The 17,006-nt window shown below is 37.2% G+C and overlaps 1 pseudogene; it reads right to left on the bottom strand.

Moving 5' to 3' along the window:
- Positions 1-4,790: 4,790 nt before the first annotated feature.
- Positions 4,791-5,606, bottom strand: LOC149235362 (polycomb group protein FIE1 pseudogene; annotated as a pseudogene).
- Between the last annotated feature and the right edge of the window lie 11,400 nt (positions 5,607-17,006).

Here is a 17,006-nt window from a genome sequence, read left to right as displayed (position 1 = left end):
TGAAATGTTTTAACTTGTTGACGAGCATAAATGTACCACCAACAATTAGGGGGTCTCCCCGGTATGAAGTCCCAATTATACCTCACACTGTTTGGGTAGGAGCCCCATCTGGTATGTGGGCCCGGTTGCCACCATGAATGTTTCCGCTCTTGGTTGTCAAATGAGAAGGTGTCAAAGTGGGGACAAGAATGAAATGCCTAAACAATGAAAACAAATCAGCCCAAGATTGACAAACTACATAAAGAGGTACAAACAAGTCTCAACAGCAATAAGAAGAGGTATGCCATGAGAGGGATCAGTGAACCAAAACCCAATTAGACATACATAGACAACAACATGCGAGAATTTAATTGCAAACTAGTTCACAATAGATCACTAACATGGCAAGAAATAAGTAAACACAGTTTCGAAAAAAAAACATACATGCAACAACGATGAACCAATCTATAACATATTGTGTATATGAAAGCAAACATAAAAATATAGTGAAAATATCAAACAACCAATACAACCACAATGATTAAGCATGGGAATCAGTGCCAAACATGAAGAACATCTTACTAATGTTGCTGCAACTTCAAGTACATATCTTGCAATTGGTTAAAACCCAACAGTGTAACATGGGCTGGTCATGTCATTGCCCAATGCAAAACCCTAGCCTCACTACAACTCCACTCTACTAGCTGCCAAGAGCTTAGCACCTCTAGCTCTCAAGTGCAAATCAATTGTCTAGTCCTAGCCTCGACTCAAGGGCTAAAGGTCCTTCCACAATGAGGCATGAGGGTACATTTATAGAGATGAGGTGATTGTTCACCTACTGTGACCCTTGACCTCCCCTCATGACTCTTGAACTTCCTCATTGTTCTCTCATGCCTACTGCCTAGTACATGCTCAATTGATCTCAACATGACTACTAAGACCATGATGGGAACATTTTCATACTAATAGAAGGGAGAATGGAAGGAGAAAAGAGAAGTTTTAAGGGACCCCATATTTTTCCTTATTTCCAACATTATTTTTAACCCATGGAGGCTTGCATGAACTATTGAACCTCTTACTATTGTGCCTTGCTTTCATCCAACCATTTTTTGTTGTCGTGCCTTTGGTATGGCTTGGCTCTTTTCACATGATCAATGCTCTTACTCCTTTCCTCCTACCTGCAAACGAAAGACATTGTCATATATATATTTCTAAAGATATCATGATATTAAAACACAACTAATTAGCTGAGGAAAAAGTATTAATTGGACCCCTGTATAGCCCTCTTCTACACCACGGTGTTGTTGCAATGTGCAGTCCCTATAGGGTGATCTTGATCCTTCATATTACAGTATGTGACCATAGGAGAAGATCCCAGAAGATAGCCACATTCTCCAACTTGGTTCGCATCACGCCCCCTGACAACATATGATAAGTGTCTTTGGAGCGATTTGGCCAAGAGGAAAATGCATTCTCTTGTATGTGAGCCATCCCTTTGAAAGTCCTAAATGCATATGCAGGTGATAGTGTTATACATCGGTCATATCCTCACATGCATATGCAAGTCGCACCTCGCATTGGCAAGTTTCCAAAGAAAGGTTAATCAAATTTGTCATTGCGATTTGTGACCTAGTTGTAGCTTCAGCCCCTGGTGCAGGCAACATCTGTTAAGAGTAGTGTAGGTCACATTCTCCAATTTCTGCATTAGAGAACGAGAACGCGACTTGCAACCTTGAAAGAGTGGATGTAGCTTCCCTACATAGTTGTGAGGCAGGCTTCCTTTTATGTTGACTTTGTGTGACCCATATCCCTAAAGGTCACACAGCCGCAGAAGAGGAGAAGTCACATCGACCATCGGTTGTTTCAAGTATGATTTACGACCACTGGTTGTTAAGTATGATTTACAACTTAGCGACCTTGGGAGGGGTCGAACGGTCGTAGCCTAGGCCAGGTCGCATCGTTCTTTATATGTGACCTTGGGAGGGGTCGAACGGTCGTAGCCTAGGCCAGGTCGCATCGTTCTTTATATTTTACAATCTCGATTTGCGACTGGGCGACCTCAAGAGAAGTCGCATAATCGCATCACAGGTCTGGTTGCATAGCCATCAACTTTTCCAAGTGTAATTTCGCGACTTTGCGACTTCAACCCAATCACACTTCCCATTGTTAGTGAAATGTTTCACCTCTGGAGAATGTCTCTCTACCTATTCTAGCTACGAATTTGGGTCAATACAGTGTGGTGACACTTGAGTTCCTTACAAGAAGATTATGGCGCAGTAATTCTTCCATTTCCTCCTTCTTTTATATGCAAAACATCCTTTTGTGGAAGCACTACAACTTGTAGCATGCATTCCCCATCTCTGTTGTCAAATTCAAAGGCCATAACCAGTACTCTGTCATTTTAATCTCTCCATATAACGTTATTAGCAATGTATTGATTAATTGGCTTCATGAACAAAAAGTTATTCAACACACTGTAATGCTCCAGCCAGGCAGTGGAAGCTGGTAGAGGTGAGGATATTGAAATTAGAAGGGTTGTGACTAGCTATTGTAAATCACATTAACACCAGTGCCCAAATCGCACTCATGATGATATTCCCTTTGTGCCTGTTACAAGCGCTTTCTTGGGACTCAATGGTGTCAATTTGTTCTTTGACATATTTGACATGTAACTTTGGAATTATGAATGCCATTCCACATATGGTTTTATTGGAATTTCATGTGTTCATGTTTTGTATATGCTCCTGACGCAACTCAACATGTTGCATAATGCATCTGACAATGTGTCCCATGTCGCTTTAGACCATCCTCAATGTTATCCATGGCAGCGCATTTCAATAACAGGTAATGCCATTTTCAAATTCCTCCACCGCGAGATATCCCTGACCACCGAGCGTATGGGTGTGAGCCAAGATGTATGGCTTGTTGAAACGTTTCCAGAGCATTCATATGACCCTTCTGCAAACCATAACAATTACCCAAAGCGCACCAAGCTGGAGGATATGATGATCAATTGCGTTTAATTCCTGAGCTAAGTGACTCAACTTCATCTCCTCTGAATTAGTGTGCACTTATTTGAATTTGGTGGCAAGCATGTCACCGTCTTCAATGCGTTACCCATTGCGCTATCAATGCAGTATCATGTTGCATAGTCGCTGCTTTGGTGGCGTGTGAATACGTTTCAGATAACATGGCATCCCATAATCATGTATCATCATGAATATAGCCATCGTGTCAACCCAAAACATTCGATATGTCCTTTTCTTTCCCTTTTAAATGGATTTAATGCCTTTGAATGAATGTCTCTGGCACATCGTTTTTCCATATAGCATGCTTAAATATATCAAGGGAGATGAATATTGGAACGAATTTCATCGTAATCATTGAGCGTGATTTCTGAAGAGCCTATATATCCCTTCACTTTGAACTAGTTTAGTAGGGGAGGGTTATTGTTTTGGCAAAACAAAAGTGGTGGTCTTCTCTAAGAAAAGAAAACATAACCAACATAAGTTCTACTTTGAAAGTAACATTCTAGAAGAAGTTGCGGATTCTAAATCCCTCGGAATTGACTTCAACAAAAATTCTAAGCTGGAATGGTTGTCGAAAGAAAAGAACTTTGGGGGGTTGGAAAGCATTTTATGCTTTGCAAAATAGGTGTAGAGAGGTGGAGTTATGGGACTGGAAAACCACTCAAACTCTTTTTGGGCTTCTAGTGATTTCGGTGATTCTCTGTGGTTGTGAACTGTGGGTTAGTAGTACCTCCGACATGCAGTGAAGACAAATTGAAAAAATTCAGAAGCGTTTGATTACAAAATAATTTAATATTAAAAGTGCAATTCCTTATGATATCTTGTTAAGTGAAACAAGGACTGCTCCTATTGAAGCAATTGCTATGGTGCGAGTCATAAGGTATTTAAAAAAACTTGAGCAAATGGAAGAGGGTAGATGGCCTAAGGTTATCTTTAATGATAGATTGTGCAAGAGCAAAAAAACTTGGATGCAGCAAAATAACAAATGGTTTAGTAAATGGGGTATTTGCTTGAACGCGTGTCCAATAACAGCAAAGAGATAAAAGCTTTTGTTATGGAAAAGTTCCACAAACATACTTGGGATAAGGAGATAGGAAGAAAGAAAAACTACTATGTTGAAGTGTTTAATCCCACTCATAATAATCAACCAAAAGCATACATAGAGGCCAATATCTCTTGGAGAGCCAAAATTCTTATTGCTTAGTTAAGGACTAATTCTCATTAACTCCGTTGTGAAACAGGGCCCTGGAAAAGGCCAAAGGAAGTTTGGGAGGAAAGGGTATGCATTTTTTGTTCTTCCAAAAAAGTGGAAACAGAAAAACATTTCATTTTAGAATGTGAGGCCTTCAAAGACAACAGGGAAAGTTATGCAGATGTGCTGGCAGCTAGCTCTTGGGATAATCTATTTATCGAGGGGTTTGTCAAGAAGCTGGGAGCATTTATTGTGAAGCTTCACAAAAAAAGGGCCGAATACATCAAGTAGATGAAGAAGCAATCTGTCCCATAGGCTATCTTTAGCCTCGTGGATGTTAAAATAATTTCGTTCTTTCTTTCAAACCATATTTAAAACACATGACTTGAGTACTCCCTTTGATGTACGCATTTGTCGTTGTGGGTCCAAAACCACACACTATTTATAAATATTGCGGCCCTATCACTTTCAAGTTTGGATCATGGACAATTGGCATAGGACATGCAGTGTTACTTCCTTTCGTGCTTCATTATATAATCCTCTATTTCATGGCATATTTGAACCCAACATGGAATGGTTGGACCTGGAAATTAAATTAGAGAGCTTGACTGTAATTCCCAAACATAAAATTTTCCTTCCCTGTTTCCAGTTACAGCCATAGAATTATAGTGGAAATCGTATGAAAACTTGATAAACCAAATGTCACATTCTAGCACTGGATATTTCTACAGGATGTCCACAACTCCATAACTAGTACTTTTCTCCTTGTTGTAAGGCTCCCACAAAACTACTTCATTGTTAACACTCTTTGATACAATGAAGTTTCCAAGCCCTCTAGTGCAATCCACATAGTTTGAATGCACTATAGCAATAAAAACAAGAAATTGCACGTACTTTGTGGGGAATTTTGATGGAAAATTGGTCCAAGTACATGAATTCTCAACATAGGTCCAAAACTCTTTCACAAACCAAATCTTGACTGTGTTGTCCATGCCACAACTTTCAATATGATATGCATTCGAGGATGAGAATTTACACTCATAACTTCATTGCAATGTTCCCCAACTCCAGCAAATATCAACATGCATATTCTAGATTGGAAATTCCAGAGTCGTACAGATTCATCATTGCTAGCAGATAAAATAAGGGAAGGTTTCGGTGCTTGGGTCTTTATTTTATTCACAGAATCTCCATGGCCAATGAAACTCTTATGGACCTTTTCACTGCAACATCAAGCACTCGAATTATACCATTGTGACCACTTGCAACTAATAATGGTGAACCATTAACATCGCATGCCCAACTTAATGTGTAAAAAGTGATTCATCTTTATCATCGCCACCATATGCCTACGAAACAGAACTAGCCCCTCCTTCCAAGCATTGGTAAATGTTCACCTTGGTCATTAACCTATGTTGCACAAGTTTTCGGTATGCGGGAACGAGTATCCAGCATGGCTAGAAGTATTGCCCAAATTTACAGGAAACATCAAGTTGGGAGCGGAAATAGTATAATATATTAAAATTTAATATATATTAAAAATAAAAATAAAATTATTTATTTATTTCTATCCAAAACTTGCCAATCAAATTCCATCTTGCAAAGAAACATGTAAAAGATTGAACTTTGAAACATTGCCAAAAAAAAATCAAAATATTAATCCATCAACAATTTCTCAATCAAATTCCTTTCGAGCAAAGAAACATGCAGAACTCCCAAACCATAAAAAAGGTTGTTATTACTCGATTATTAGGTGATTTCATGCAACACTATATGTTAAGTCATTGGTTCAATTCTTCGCCCTTGATGTAACCTCACCAATATTATATATATTACATCTAATTATAATAGAGATAAGAAAAAATAAAATATATATTAATAATAATTAAAAAAAAAAGAAATTAAAACAATAGAGTTTAAATCCAATGTTATTTTAAAAAGAGTTTGTATAATAAAATTATAAATTTCCAAGTTAATATATATTTTATACTTAAATAAATATGAAAATTAAATTAAAAATTATTTTTTTCATAATATTTATATTTCATAATTTCAACTATTTTTTTTCTTTAGTATTCCATCTTTTGTCCATTTAGCTCGGGCGATAATGATGGTTTTTCCAGTGGCCAACAATCTTCCTAAATTCTTTTATATCCATCTGTCATCCACGTATATGAGGAGAATGAATAGCTTTCCAATGACAAAGATCAGGATTGGCCAGACGCCTCATCTTCATTTGGATAGAAGGGCTTTCCATAAACAGGTTGTTTCTCTTAGTTCTAGACCCATATCCAAATCTAAACCCAACGGCATACCCTTCCCTTCGCACAGTTCCATCAGTTTAAGCAGCACCCAAGCTTGCAACGTCAAATAGGCCTAATTTTGCACTTATTCATTGTAGTGAAGCTCCCAAAACGTCAAAAATGGGTTGCAGTGAAGCTCTTGAAAAGCTCCAAAGTACCCGTTGAAGCTCCCGACAGTTTTGGAGCGTTTCCGATCAGCTCCCAAGCTCCTAGGAGCGGGGGAGCTTTGGGTACGTGCTCTCCAATGCCTAGGAGCGGTACCCGTGTAACTATGTCACTAACATTTAGATACACGCCCTTTCAATGTAATGCCTTTGTCAAAAAATTCATCAGCTCTGCGCATATTTTAGTTGGATTTTCATAATGCCATAAGATGTTTCCACCATGTAATTATAGTGGTCACAATTAGCGTTGACTATAACAAATTGCTTCATTTATATAGCATCAAGATACAACCTTCACACGTGTAGGAGATATGCCCATTTGACTATGCCTTATTACAAAATAAAAGGCATTGCCCTACTTGCCCACCATAATACATACATACATACATAAATACATATATATATATATATATATATATATATATCGAGAGAGAGAGAGAGAGAGAGAGAGAGAGAGAGATATATATATATATATATATATATATATATATATATATATATATATATATATATATATATATATATATATATAATTTTTCACAACTCATCAAAAACCAAAACCTAGGGTGCATGGATGTGTGCATCAATACTCAATGCTATTTCAAAATGGTGATGCGCTAGCTCTCAATTGCTTTATACCAATTTGTCTAGTTCTGAACACACTCATTAACCTAATGGTCGAGGTGGTGTTAACATGTCAAGGGGGGATTGTAATAACACAAATCTAGTGCAATGAGATGTTAATGAGAGCGTACACATGGGGTAAATGGGTGAGGCTGCAACATGAAGGTGAATCTCATTCTAACCACCTAGGGTTTCAAGGATGTGTTAGGAAGATAATAGCTTTATAAACCCTAACGCAAAGGATAAATGCTCTAGCCAGTGATAAAAAATTCCCCAGCTTGCTTACGATGAGCATGGTAGAGGAATACATATGTTCGGGTTTACAGGGCCTCTAATGCATCGCTAAAACAACAAATCCCCTCCAACCCTGGTGCAATCATAGAAATATGACACAACAATGCCAAGATGATGTTATGGTGTGTTGTCAGTGCCATAACATGTTTGTGGCAATGCATCTAGAGGATAAGATAATGTTGAACAAGGTTGGGGCTTTATTCAACCATCTAGGGTTTTAGGCGCGCATGATGAGGATAACAATACATAAACCCTAATGAATTTGGAAGGGATGAGGATGATGGTGAGGCGAAGTCATCGAGAAAAGGTATTCCCATAAACCCTAATGCTACTGATGTGATCATGTTTCGAGATAAGATGAGTAGGGTGAAGATGATAAACACCCTAGAGAGTGGGGATTAATTCAAAGCAAGGTTGGACCTTTAATTGCATATGCCTAGGGTTACAAGGACTTAAGGGGAATATATAATTATCTCAAACCCTAATGCACATGCTAAGGTGTAGGACCAGTCAAGAACTTAGGGGAATGTGTTTTGCAATAACTCTCACCATGATATCGTGCGATGTCGATGAGAATGTGCCCCTATAGCCATACACGTCAAGTTAAAGCATGAGGGGGAAACTCTTAGTTTGACAATCTAGGGTTTCTCTCAAACCCTAATATGGTCAACATAAGAGGAGGCAAATGAACTCCTGCTCGCCCACACATAGTTCTTGTACTGATTGCGATGCATATTATGGAAAGATAAGTTTCGAATTCATGGGAAACTCTTAACACGTCAATGAAGCGACAATCTTTCAAAACCCTAATGCAATCATAAGTTCAGTATCTGAGGTGACATGATGTGCAGGTGAAACATGTAACATGTGAATGGATAGAACATCAAGATTTGATAGGAAGTGTAGTGAGAATAGTAATCAATTGAAAACTTGATCGAAACCCTAATGGGCTGAGCGAGTAGAGGGGGACCCAAAATTTTGGGTGTTGTTGTAGCGGCTACAACATAACCATAAGAATTTATCTTTTCAATTGTTTTATATAATATATACATAAAAAAAATTAAACCATTATATACACACAATAACATTGAAATATTTTACTTAACATAAGCATAAAAATATTCTATCTATGAACTACATTGTTTACATTAAAATGTTTTTTGGTTATTAATTTATTTTTAAATACATGTCAATATTACTTAACCTTACATGTTGAAAGATTTTATTTATGACCTACATTGAATTTATTATTATTATTTTTAAAATCTTATGTATCAATTTAATATTAAGAATTGAATTAAGTATACATCTTCAAAGTAATTGAATTTTTGTACTTTCAATTACTTCTCTCTCTCTCTCTCTCTCTCTCTCTCTCTCTCTCTCTCTATATATATATATATATATATATCCCAAGGGGAAAAAACCCGTAATTTTTTTCAACTTTTAAAAAAAAATGACTAACAACGTTTTTGCTCGGTTTATGTGCATGAGAAAAAACTTAAAAAATAACAAAAACCTACAAAGTTAAGTGTGTTAGTAATCACTTAACTTCTCTTTCTTGGATTTCTTTTTATGGACCTTTTGTCACCCCCCTGAGTTGGGGTTGACTAGAACCATTGTCTTGTCAAATCACTCCTGATTATCTTTGGTGGGAGTTCTTTGTTCGAATCTAAACTTTCTGAAACATGAACTCTCTTTGTGTGCATCGTCCCATCCTCTTTGTGTGCCACTTTTTTGTTGTTGTTTTTCTGGTTCATGGATCATTTATGATTTTGTACCATTCTACTCGTGGGTTGCATTGCCATTTTGGACCAAAGCATCCCCTTTTTCTTGGTTTGGAAGATTCTCTATGATTTCTTCTTCCTCCTCCTCTATGAGGTAGGGATAAGAAGGTTGCCATCATTTTGTTTTGTAGGTCTGTCCCTTTTTCTTTCTTGGATTCTTCTTTGCCTAAGGACATGTATTCTGTAAGTGTCTTGTTTGGTAGCATGATCGACATATGAATGTTGTATTTTCATAATCCAAAAGTTGAGTCCACTGAATTTTTTTATGTTTCAACTGAATGCGATCAGGTAGACCTGTACTTAGGTCTATTTCTACATAGATTCTGGAGAAGGTAAATGACCCTTTCATTGTTCAGTCAAGGTCCATCTTTTTGAATGACCCCAAGGTGTTCCCAATTTCCTCAAGAACCTTGTGATGCTAGAAAGGAAGGGGAAGATTTGGTAGCCTCACTCATACTGGCATTGTTGAGACCACCATTATTGTGGCATCAATATATGGGAACCAAGGGATAATGAAGAGTCATGCATTTCCCCAAAACTAGGGCTCTTTATTTTAATGTTCTCTCATCTTTCTAGGTATACGTCATAGTTTTTTGTCCATGTTGTAAAAACCCATTGATGCAAATCATCAAATCTAGGCCAAAAGCCATTAAATCTGCTAATCACTACCCTCGATTGAATATTACCTTTTCTCTCTCTATATATACATATATAAGAAGTAAATATGGATATTTAAATAGTTTATTTAAGTCATGTATTAAAATATTTTTAAAATATAAGAATTACACACCTCACAATGGAAATTGAAAATATAAGGTTTTTTTAAATACTTTTTTTTCTTTGTAATATATATAGATATATATATATATATGACCTTTTCTCTCTCTGTATATATACATATATAAGAAGTAGATATGGATATTTAAATAGTTTATTTAAGTCCTATATTAAAATATTTTTAAAATATAAGAATTACACACCTAACAATGGAAACTGAAAATATAAGTTTTTTTTAATACTTGTATTTCTTTGTAATCTATATATATATATATATATATATATATATAAGCTAGTGGATCCTTTCTTTAATCAGGAAAAAGTTACATATAGTGTGGATTTCCGAAAGAGGACCAAAATCCACGAGATTCTTCATATCAAGATTGGTTAATGAAATTTTATCAATATAGTGTGGAGCCGGCAGGGGTTGAACTCGCCACTCGCCCGACTTGGTGGGCTGGCCCACCACTCGGACGACTCCAAGTGTCAACCATCCAAACAAACGCCACCAAAAATATATAATGCGCCAGCATTCCAAACAACGATGGAACCATAATATACTATGTGGGATGCGGTGAGGGTTTGAACCTTGTCTGCCCCCACCAAATCTGCCAAACTTAACCATTGGGCCAATGACCCATGCCTTGGCCAATCTAACCCTCACATCTATTTAAAAATTCATATGCCATTCGAATGGAGGTAGCGGCAGAGGACAGGCGGAACCCTAAGTGGTAGAGGTTGTGGAACCATGAGCGAGGGTATCTTGGAGATGCTGAAAATATTCCCTTAGAGGGCCAGAGGTGCCAGTGTCAAAATTTGACAAGTTTATAGTCAATTTTGCACGTTTTCACGCTAGGAATCCATCTGTGTAGTCTATTTCTCTAGCCGAGCTCTCCATTTCAAGCCATCATCCGAATTGGAGGTATAAGGGTCATTTTTGTAAAGTTTCTTGTAACTGATTTCTTTGATGCCACTTAATAAAAGAAGGCCTCCCCACTTTTGAGCAGGGCTTGGAGATGTAGCCCACATTGGGTGAACTCCGTAATCAAATCGTTTGTGTGCCTTTGATCTCATGGTTTCTTTATGATTTCCGCTTCTTTTTCATGTGTTAAGTTACTTGGTTAATATGCTCTTTTATATGCAATTCTGAATGCATCCTTGAAGTTAAAAGATCTAGATCAAGTTTGGTATCAGAGCAGGTCTTCTTGATGCAAGTTGCATGAGTGAATGCTAACCAGGAACAAGCTCCAAAGAGGTGAAGGAAAACTTAAATCCTTTGATCCCGAAGTGGGGCGTGCACCACGAAGACAGAACATGGCAAATGAGGAAGCTCAAATGGAGGAAGAGCGAAATTATCGCAAGATCTTCTTCACCATGGCAGAGAAAGTTGACAAGTTGTTTGTAGAGTATGAGAAGACAATCAAGCCTAAGAAGAAAGAGCCAGATGACCATGCATCGGTAAATCATGAAGGTGGAAGAGGAGATCCTCCTAAACCACCCTCTCCATCCTCTAGTGACAATTCTTCTTCTTCTTCTTCTCATCACTCTAACAGGCATCATAAGAATACATCTAAGAAGCCATTTTTAAAGCTAGATGTAAAGTTTGATTTGTGCATATATAATGGAGAATCTAATGCAGAGAAACTAAACAATTAGATTAGACAGATCGAGGTTTATTGTTGGATTCAGCAGATCGAGGAAGATGAGGTAAAGATCCAATTAGCATCTCTTCCACTGAGTGGCACCGCTCTCGTCTGGTGGGAGAGAAAGTTGCAGAAAGGAAACAAAAACTTGGGTAATCTCCTTTCTTCTTGGTCCAATTTTGTTTCTACATTAAAATATTAGTTTTATCCTTTGGGTTATCGACAAAAGGCTTTAATGGAATGGCAATATTTAAGGCAAGGAAAGGGTCAAAATGTGCAAAGCTTCACAGAAGAGTTTAGAAAACAAGCATTGAATTTGGGCATTTCACTTAATTCACCTGAAACTATAACAAAGTATATTGGTGCTTTACATAGTTACATCAAACATTCTTTGTTATTATTTGAGCCTACTACTATTGATGCGGCTAGTGTGAAGGCCATTCACCTTGAAAGCAGGGGAAATAATGATAAAGAAGAGCAACCAAAGAAATCATCTTTTAAACCTCATAATGGAAAGTTCAAAGGAAAAGGCAAGGGAAAGGACAAGAAGGCAACTACAACCAAGAAGGAAGAAGGAGTGAAGCCATATTGCACACATTGCAAGAAGGAAGGCCATGATGATGAACATTATTGGAAATTGCATCTGGAGTTGAAACCAAAGAGATTTGGTGGAAAGGGAAAGCAAAAGACGGTGGCAACCATGCAACAAGACCTTGGATCTGATTCTAGTGATGAGACATTGATCATAGCAGTGGGCACACAAGGTACTCTTTCTCTTCATGCTAATGAAAATTATGAATCACATGCAAGTACAAGTTCTTCAAATGAGCCTCTTGTTAATGAACGAAAGAGAATTGAATTGTTCCACATTAGAGTCATAATGAAACATACTAAAGTGGAAACCTTATTTGATCCGGGCTCACAAGCAAATTTGATTTCATAATCCTTGGTTAAAAAGTTAAGATTAGAGACCAAGCCTCATCTGAAACCATACCCACTTGGTTGGGTGTGTGATAAAGCAAAATTACATGTAACCAAGAAGTGTAGAGCTAGATTTGTGATTGCATCCAAAATAGTTGATGAGGTTGATCTTGATGTTGTACCCTTGGATATCTGTGGTATTGTATTGGGGAGTTTGTATTTGTATGATAGGAAAGCAATTTTATTTCGCCATGAAAACAAGTATCATCTCATGAAAGATGAGGTGGAATACATTGTTAGAGCTCATTGCGTCAAAGTCAGTGCCAGTCTTGTAAGTGCAGGTCAGATGAAGAGATTGATTAATTCTAGCAAAGGGTGTATTCTCATGGTTGTGAGAGAAAAATATGCTGAGACATTTGAAGCTTTCCAAGGTTTTGATCCCACTCATAAAAAGGAATTGTATGAAATTGTTTCTAACTATGATGGGCTTTTTCAGGAACCAAGTGGGTTGCCTCCAAAATGTGAGATCCAACATGAGATTCACTTGCAACATGATGTTTCTTTACCGAACATTAGTATGTACAGGTTGTTAGCTATTAAGATGGAGGAGATAAAGAAGCAGGTACATGAATTGTTGAACCAAGGGGTCATAAGACCAAGTTCTTCTCCATGTGGCTCACCTATCGTGTTGGTGTCAAAAAAGGATGGCACATGGAGGATGTGCGTAGACTATAGGTCACTCAACAAAATAACGATGAATAATTGGTACCCTCTCCCTCTCAGTGATGATTTGTTAGATCAATTGAAAATTTCTATCTATTTCATAAAACTAGACTTGCGCAGTGGTTATCATCATGTCAAGATTGCAGAACAAGATGTATGGAAGACTACTGTTATGAAACCAGCTCACAAAAAGATAGAAAAGATAGATGAACGCCTTAGAAATAAGCCTCTTCGAGGGGGCAACCTCCTTTACATTACACAAATGAACAATTCTTAGATGATACAAATGAGAAGACCTCCTTTATATATATAGAAGTCTAAGGGGTCATAATATAATCAGAGCCGACATAACAATAATAATGTAAAGGCACAATAATAACAATATGGGGACTACATGGGCACAAAAATATAATAAGGGGGTTGTACTAATAACAATAAGGGGTTACACTAGTAGTATAGGGACCTAACATGCCCCTCTCCTTCAAAAAGTTTTGTCCTCAACGCTTGAGTAGTTCTTGATGCTTCTGTATAAATTCTTGTCCTCCCATGTGGAATCTTCAGCGGGTAAGTTCTTCCACTTGATGAGATACTCTGAAATTGATCTATTTCGTAGCTTTCGATTTTTCCTTCCTTGTCAAGTTCTCGCAATACTGTTTGAACTGGGATCTCCTACAACTTTTGAATGAGTTCCCACTCCTTTGGGCATATGGATATATGTAAGGCCTGATGTTTGGAGGAACACTTCGTGGAATCAAATGAATAGCATGATCATGATCACGAATAGGTGGGAGGCCTTTGGGAGTCTCAAATACCTTGGAATGATTGTCCAAAACGTTTTGGAGATCTGGAGAAATACATGATTTCGATGTGGAATCCTCTAGTGAACATAATTGTGCAATTACACCCCATTGTTCTTTATTTAGAAGCTTTGTCATGTTGTTAGAGTTGATTATCTTTCTAGGTTTTCCTTCGATACCCCTCAATTCAACTTCCTTTCCTTCCCAAAAAAATTTCAAGAAAAGTTCTTGAAAATTAAAAGCTATCGTACCCAAAGATTGTAGCCATTGGACTCCTAATAAAACATCAGCACCACCCATTGGAATGGAAATCATTGGGCTATTCAATACATATTCTCCCATGGATAGCTTGATATTATGGCACTTTCCAGAGAAATTTATGGTTCCTCCACTTGCAACCATCACTTGACACTCCGGTGCTGGATATAGGAAGCAATTCAATTCCTTGGTTATCTTACAATCAATAAAATTATGGGTACTGCCCAAGTCAATCAACACTCTTACCTTTTTCTTCTTGATATGTCCTTCTATCTTGATAGTTTGAGGAGTGTTAATTTCTTCCAATGCATTACAAGATATGGTCGGATTGATATCTTGAGACTCGATGTGATCTTTCAATTCTTGAACATTTTTCTTCTTGATATGTCCTTCTATATTGATAGTTTGAGGAGTGGTAATTTTGTCTCATGCATTACAAGATATGGTCGGATTCATTTCTTCTTTCTCGATGTGATCTTTCACTTCTTGAACCTTTTTCTTCTTGATATGTCCTTCTATCTTGAGAGTTTTAGGAGTGGTAATTATTTCCAATGCTTTACAAGATATGGTCAGATTCATTTCTTCTTTCTCTGGGGTTGGTTCCTAGTGTATATACTCTTCTTTTGATGTTTCTTGATCCTTTTCTTTCTCCTCTCCACAATCAATGTAAAATAATTTCTTCTCAGCACACTTATGACCTTTAATGTATTTGTTATCACAATTGTAACAAAGCCCTTTTTCTCTTTTTTCTTCCAATTGTTGTGGTGTAACCCTTGTAGGTTGTGGAAGGCTAGGAGAAACAACACTTCCATCTTTATAGTTGTGAGGGGTAGACTTCCTTGTTGCCATAATTTTTCTTTCCACTTTGTAACAAAGCCCTTTTTCTCTTTTTTCTTCCAATTGTTGTGGTGTTGCTCTTTGTATCCTCATAATGTGCTATCATTTCCTCCGTGAAAATTGACCACGTAACAAGTTGTTTACGAGAACAAAGCCCTTTATACCATAAAAATTGATCCGGTTCTAAATATGAAGATGCAATACATACCTTTTGTAACAGTGGTACACCATGTAGATCAAAATATTGCTCCATCTGTAGTATCCAATTTACTGGATCCTTTCCATCAAACTTCCTCATATCGCCTTTTCTTGATTTCAGGAGCTCGATCTTGAAATGACTGTAACTCTGTACTTTTAGATCTCAAAGTTCTAAAATTGTCTCCTGCAGTAGCCCTCTGAGTCCTCTTTCTAACCCCGCAAGTCTGATCAGAATTTGATTCTCCAAGAAAGAGTTATGCCCAATCTCCTAAGATGACCTGATTATATAATGTTTCAGTAGAGCGAACTTGTACGACATGCCACGTGTCACTGTTTCGACCTTCGGATCTAAAAACTATGCACAGAAAACTACAGTCCGTCCTCTTTTTATAACTTCTTACGAAATTTCAATTTGTTGCTCAGAGAGAAAGTTATGACAATTTTCCTAAGGTCACCTGTTTAGGATGTAATTTGGGAGTCTGCAAAAACCCTAACTTCCTCAGATCATATATCCGAAAATATAGTGAGACAAGATCTAAAATTCGGACTCGAGATTCAAAACGATTTCTTCTCAAATGGGTTTTTTCTTTAGCTTCTGAAACTTCGTAGAAAAAAGGTTATAGCGAAAATACCACGATGACCTGTTTTAGATGAAATTATGGAGCTTGCAAAAACCCTAACTTCCTCATATCATATCTCCGAAAATATAGCAAGACAAGATCTGAAATTTGGATGCGTGGTTCAACAAGATTTCTTCTCAAATGGGTTTTTTTTTAGCTTCTGAAACGTCGCAGAAAAAAAGGTATAGTGAAAATACTACAATGACCTGTTTGGAGCAGCGAAACCCTAGAATCCACAGCTTTGATACCAAATGTTATGAAATCAGCTCACAAAAAGATAGAAAAGATAGATGAACGCCTTAGAAATAAGCCTCTTCGAGGGGGCAACCTCCTTTACATTACACAAATGAACAATTCTTAGATGATACAAATGAGAAGACCTCCTTTCTATATATAGGAGTCTAAGGGGTCATAATATAATCAGAGTCGACATAACGATAATAATGTAAGGGCACAATAATAACAATAGTGGACTTCTATGGGGCACAATAATAACAATATGGGGACGACATGGGCACAACAATATAATAATGGGGTTGTACTAATAACAATAAGGGGTTACACTAGTAGTATAGGGACCTAACAATTACATTCAAGACAAAACGAGGGTTGTTTGAATGGATGGTGATGCCATTCAAACTGTGCAATACTTTGACTACATTCATGAGGGTGATGAATGATATTTTCAGGCCTTTTCTTGATGATTTTGTACTTGTGTATCTTGATGACATTCTTGTTTATAGTAGGACATGGGATGATCATGTGTGTCATGTTAAAAAAGTGCTTGATGTTTTGCAAAAAGAAAAATTGTATGTCAAAATGTCAAAATGTGAGTTTGGAAAGACCTCTTTGGTTTACTTAGG

Source organism: Pinus tabuliformis, chromosome 8 (assembly GCF_031772625.1).
Source record: "Pinus tabuliformis cultivar Carrire ecotype Pingquan chromosome 8, CPIR1, whole genome shotgun sequence".
Classification (NCBI taxonomy): domain Eukaryota; kingdom Viridiplantae; phylum Streptophyta; class Pinopsida; order Pinales; family Pinaceae; genus Pinus; species Pinus tabuliformis.
This window is presented reverse-complemented; position numbering and strand designations above follow the sequence as displayed.